Source organism: Etheostoma spectabile, chromosome 23 (assembly GCF_008692095.1).
Source record: "Etheostoma spectabile isolate EspeVRDwgs_2016 chromosome 23, UIUC_Espe_1.0, whole genome shotgun sequence".
Lineage (NCBI taxonomy): Eukaryota > Metazoa > Chordata > Actinopteri > Perciformes > Percidae > Etheostoma > Etheostoma spectabile.
In genome coordinates, this window is record NC_045755.1 from 18301556 (window position 1) to 18307841 (window position 6286).

At 44.1% G+C, this 6286-nt stretch overlaps 1 long non-coding RNA gene across 1 annotated transcript in view; it reads right to left on the reverse strand.

Moving 5' to 3' along the window:
• The window catches only part of LOC116672875 (uncharacterized), a 14551-nt gene extending 10006 nt beyond the window's left edge, over positions 1–4545 (reverse strand). The window contains exon 1 of the long non-coding RNA XR_004327671.1: positions 4534–4545. This is a non-coding gene — a long non-coding RNA (uncharacterized LOC116672875). The remainder of the gene's footprint in view (positions 1–4533) is intronic.
• Positions 4546–6286: the final 1741 nt, after the last annotated feature.

Sequence of the window (6286 nt, forward strand, 5' to 3'; positions counted from 1 at the left end):
ATTTACCCTGCAGAGATCTGAGGACCAGTTAACCATGGTCCGCAGAAATCCACCGGAGTTCAGAATGCCAACACAAAAAAGCAGAAGGCAAGGGATGGCACCTGAACAATCCCAGAAATATAACGTTAAACATTCAACGTAGTATTGGACCAACAGCAAACAGCTGATCACAAAGTCGTCGTCCAAAATGTTGAAAACTATTATCTTGTGCTATAATAATAAAATAATAATAATAATGATTATAATGCAAATTGCAGAGAAAAAGCTTTGACAATTAATTTTAAGTAATTACCCAATACATGAAAATGTGTCTTTAAATTTTTGCTAGCATGCTCGAGAGCAAGCCAAAGTTTGGTAATTGCACCTACATACGATACAATTTTTCACCCTGGTGGGAATTTATGGAATGCTAAAGCAGTTGACGCTCCACAACTGCATACTTGAAGACCTGCTCAACTATTCAAACAAAGCAGTTTGCATCTACTAAAGAGTTTTCTTAATGACTCACATAGCATACTCCATACAAACAGTAGCCTACAGCAACTTTAAAAACGTAACACCAGTTTTATGCTCTACATGGACTGAATGTCTTCTCGCGTATACTTTGCTTTGAATGTATGGATGCGGTCTGTATTTCCTGTCCCACGTGTGTGTTCTTTGCACGCTGATAGTCTGAACTTTCCTTCACCCTGACGTCGATGCCTGGCAGCAAATACCCCCGGTGAAGGGTGAGAACGGGACAATATTTATGAGTTATTAACACATGTCAAACCGATACTCTACCAGGAGTTTTCTTTCTGTGAAGCCCCAGCAGCCCATATACCTCTTTCAAACCCCCTCTTTTCATTGTTCCTGCTCTCTGGTTTGTACCTGTAAAGCAGGTTGAGACACCCACCATGCGTGGCTCAGTCACAGTTTAACTGAATGCTGTCAGAGGTTATGGTAATAACAGTGGCAACTGAAACTCTGGAAGACACCTTTACACTTCCAGTAGTTTCTGACGATATCCCTCCCCCCATCCCTTCCTCCCTGATTCACCAAAGACAAAACTAAAATTGAGTGTAACTGTGACCAGGTTACTCAACACCTGTCAGATTGTGTTTGTCAAAGACTGGATTTCCCCAAAATGGCAAGTTATTCTTGGCATAGAGAATGTTCCTATTCACTCTGTCCTCTAAATGCCACAATATTCCTAATTAGTGTGTGATTTATTCATAATAAATCAGCAGCTCTAATAGTGCCCAGTCTCGTGTTCACGCAGGTCTGAGTTTCTCTTCTGCTCTCCTCTGTCACATGCAGGCTTATTAGAATATATTAGAATTTCTCCAGCCACAGCTTGAAAACTACCTTTACAAAAGGTAGCTCCGTATTTTTCTCGCAGGCCAATCACAGCAGACTGGGAGGAGGGGCTTAAAGAGACAGGTTCTAAAACAGTGTTTCAGACAGAGGGCGAATACAGATACAGACAGACAGACAGTATGAGAAAAATTAAGTGTTTTTTCAACATTAAAGCTTGCTAACATGTTCTCGTAGAAACCCAAAATACAAGTATGAACCTGAAAATGAGCATGATATGACTCCTTTAATACGAAACCAAAAGGGGCAGGTTCACCTTCATGCCGCCTGCTCCACCCTCAGGTGAATGACAGTTGCTAAAGTATGCCTTTCTGTGAAAGCATTAATCAATAGTGGCCTAAGGAACAGTGTTTACTGACTAACTCTAAAAGTACAGTTGAAGGCAGAACATGATGGATTGCTGACACAGGAACAGATGGACGAGACCGCTGTAAGAGTCTTCCTTTAGTTAGTGGTCAAACCATTTTTAGGTTTCTCCAAAGTTCATTTTTGCTCGCTTTCTTTGGATCAGAATGTATTATTGAACATTTACCTTTTTCTTATCATTTTGCACCTCGATTTCTACATATCTTCTCCTTTGGTTTTTGCTGTTGCCACTTTGCAGCCGTTGACCCTGTCGTGCTTTGGCTTCCCTCGCAAACACCACTTGTAAAACATGAGGTTTCTAAAACCATAAGGGGATGATAATGACCTCTCAAATCAATGTCACTGCCGGTTTAGATTTAATTAGCATCCTCTGAACAGGTTCTCTGTGTGAGTGCATCCACTTAGAGGCCCCCTCATTGGATTTTCCTGTTCACAATGGAAAGACTGAAGCGTCAATTCTAGTAATCCTATATGTGCACTTGCTGGCCTGTCCCTTGAGGGCGATGCAATGTAGTGCTCTCTGTGCTCGCATGTTTTTCATTCACTTGTCATAAAACATATTTGTTGCATTTAAATGTGTCTTAAGTGCGCGTGAGAGTGAGCGTGCGCGTCCGCTCGCAAAGCAGTTAGATTGATTGAGCGGTGAATGGCGAGTCCCCTGGGTGCTTTTTGAGCAGCTAGTTGTTTCTGTTTTGTGGCTTCACAATGGGCCTGTGTGTATTGGGGTAGGTTGTATGCATCTGGGTAGGAAGTGTGTACGTTTCTGACTGTATGTATGTGTTTGGTGGAGTGGCGAAGGGTTGGAAGAGCGAAGCTTTATACTTGCCAAGCTCTTGAGCAACAGGGAATTGGAAATAGATTTTTGTTTTTCTCTACCTCTGCTTTGGGTAATTCCAGTCTCAAAGAGAAGCAACGTGACTGTTTGCAATGATGTAGCAAGTCCTCTAGTTCATATACAGTAACTGTCTTGCCTCATATAGACGTGTTGGCAGATGGAAGATTTAGAACCATCTATGTACGTGTTGTTGACATTGTCGTAGATTCCTGACTCATTACTTTGAATTTCAGATGAACTTGGTGTGAAGCCAACACTTTTCATAGGCCTGTTCAGGCCTATCTTGAACGGATGACTTTTTATTAGCATAAGGGGGAGGGTTAAATATTTCCACTGCAACATCTCCAGGTCCCCCACTCCTCTTACTCCTCTTCTTTCCGCTTGACCAGCCCTGCGTGACCACCAGGTCTGGACCGGTGGAGGGCTAAAGTTTGTCGGGGATGAAAGCTGGGATTGTTGCCGGGTGGGACAGGTCCCTCCGTAGCACCTGGCCATCTGGACATTACATCCCCCAGAGCCGTAATGGATGCCCCCACTCCTCCTCTAACTCCTGGCTGAAGAGCCTTAACGGACGCCCTCACAAGCCCCTAAGGGGAGCCCCAGTGGGACTTCAGTTTGGGAGGTTGTGCAACTGGATAAAGGGCTTCATTTAAAGCTCTATTCACAGGACGGCTGGAGCCAGCTCTGAGGAGTTGTGAACTGCAGTGGAGGGGTCGCCAGGGGTCACGCCAAGGTTCACACAGCCCTGACCACTGGCCGGTAGTTAAAACCCGATCACCACTGCCGACTCATACCATTACCTGCCTTCTGCCACTGGGTAGACAGGTGTAAAGGGGAGGGGTTTCCTGTTGCAGGTGTGTGAGTCTGATTCAGGTTGACCATGCTAGAGAGCTGGTCCATTTCAAAACCTGAACAACGTAAATAAATCATTTTTTTTTTCAAAGAATTTTTTAGGCCTTTATTCAATAGGACAGCTTTAGACATGGAAGAGGGGAGAGAGAGAGAGAGAGAGAGGAGAGGGGGGGGGGGGGGAAGGGAATGAAGAGGGGAGAGAGAGAGAGAGAGAGAGAGAGGGGGAATGACATTACATGTACATTACAATCAGATATTTCTTTACACACCTTTAGGTTTCTGATGCAACTATGACATAATCTGGATTTGAACTAAACTAAATCAACTCTGAGTCATGAAACAATGAGTTTTACTTTCAAAATCGGACATTCTCAACCTCCTCACATTCCTCAAGTGGTGTAACAGACGAGGCAAGATTTGACATGAAAATCAGCGATGCCGAGACTCAGGCTTGCCCCAGAACGGTTGAACTTTTGTCTCGGTTGGCCCCTTAAAATGCAGACACTGCTAACTTCTTTAAGAGTTTTAGAGTTTGTCCTGCCTTCCAATCTTTTCCTTCACCACTGGGGAAAAGGAGGGGGGGGGGGGGGGGGGGGGGCTAAAGAGTCTATCCACCCAGGGACCTTTTCATCTCATCACCTCACGGAGAACATGTCAGGTGTGATTGGAGAAGCAAGATAGAGATATTCCAATTAGCCAGAACTGCTGCATTACAGTGCGCTGCTGTTGAGCCACGCTGACAGGAGGGCAGCCGGATGGAAGACTACTACGTTATTTAATGGGGTCTCGGCTAAGATGATGGAAAGCAGCGCAGAGCAGCCTGCAGTGTAGCCGGAGTCTTTTTAGGGAAACCATTCAGCCTCTGTCCTGTTTCACTTTTTACTTTGACTGACGTCTTTAAATCTCATTATTTAAAGAGGTATGCACACAAGTGCAGTTAAAGGTGGATGTGATGTACTAGGTAAAATAGGGCATATGTGAAAATGACAGAATTGAATGTTGGTTTTGGTTTCTCTGTACACATCTATCTGGGTCAAAAAGTCAAAAAGTCTGGGAGAGTCACAGTGTGCGTTAAAATACACTTATTTTTTAAAAATAGGTGCTTAAAAGTAGCCTGGTCCTACCAGACTCTGGTACATATCCTTTGTAAAGAGAGTCTGGCCATTCTCCATTGAAAAGTGATACCTTCCTCAAAGGCGGGGACTCCGTTGACGTTTGAAACTATTGGATCTGCCAAGAGCCACTCTGGATCCGCCATAACCAATCGCTAACATTTGGTCGTGATGTCGGATTAGCATCGCTAGCGTTAGCTTTAGCCAACTCCTTCACCACTAACGGAGCGATCTGGAAAATCAAACTTTACTGTCTGCCACATGCAGATATTAGAATACACGCAATAGTTGAACATGAACAAATGTGGTACAAGATACAGCTGATGAATTAAGTAGTATTACAGAATAATGCAAATATGCAAACAAAAAATTGTGCTAAATAATACAAAACAAATGTGTCATTGATGTCACGGAATAAACTTCAATGTCTAATGACACTAAGCTTAGAAAAGTTTCTTTTGGAATGAACCTGGTTAAGTTAGGTGTAACCAGCTAATCTGCTTCATTAAAAAGAAAGCGTTGCCCTTAGTGTAAATGCTCAGTTAGAAAAGCCTTTTGCACAACTATAGAAAAACCATTAGGCATCTTCCAGCCAACAGCCTAGTATGACATGTTGGCATGTTTTAAAAACTCCCAGGGTGTGCTTTGATAGTTTTTTTTGCCATCGACCTTTTCTGGGGCAAGGTGACGCTATCAGCGCGAGGGATCTTATCAGCTGTGTAATGTGTCATAAGTGGAAATGTAACTGAGGTGTGTGTCTGTGTGTGTTGGGTTAGTTAGATGTGTGGCAGAGTGATGGTGATAGGTGATAGGTGTTACAAATGTGCTGATGTGTCAGTCATTTCTGATATGCCTGGTAGCCTGGTTGGGGGGGGGGGGGGGGGGGGGGGGTGGGGGGGTGGGGGGGGGGGGGGGGGGGGGGGGGTGGGTTATAAATATGATAGAGATTCCATCTGCAAACGTGAAAACATTAGATTTCTGATTAGGCCTACATGTCCGTAGGCTGATATTGCTTTGGAGGACTGAGATTCATGATTTCTGCTCAGTGACAGCTCTGTAAAGTAGCAGAGATAGCGAGGAGAACGGGATGTTGGTTTGGTGGGTTAACCGGTGTTAGCAAGTGTGCACTAAGAGGAAGATCTGATGCACTCGAAAACTACACTGGGATTCACAAATGCTGACTTTATGTAAGCAGTGCTGTCTTCCTCACACGCCCTGTTTTCTGTGTACGTGCGTGTGTGTGTGTGTGTATGTGTGTGTGTGTGTGTGTGTGTGTGTGTGTGTGTGTGTGTGGCCATGTGGAATGTTTCTCTACCTGCTACAACAGGTTGCTCAGCTCTTCCTCTCTTCTTTTCTTCCTGTTAGACCCGCAGGGCCAGGTCAGAGCTCAGTTTATGTGACTACATGAGGCTCTGTGTGTGTGTGTGTGGATGGGTGGGTGTGTGTCGGGGGTCTTCATGTTTACTGTATATATAGGGCTCAAACTCATCCTTGTTACCGTGGGAATGTGTTTGTGTTCGTTGCCTCCTGCGTGTTAACTGCTTTTCTTCAGTTGCTCAAAGCTGTTATTGAGCAACACATGCCCCTGATCACTTTTACTCCCACGTATGTTGCATTAGCTACCAAAACAAGCGCTCCTCTAAACATAGCCCACATGTCTGATATTATCAGCAATTTAGAAACCATAAAATATATGTGAATTAGACATGTTCATGATGTCATTGTTTACCACAAAAAAGCAATATTAGCATACATTGACAACCTG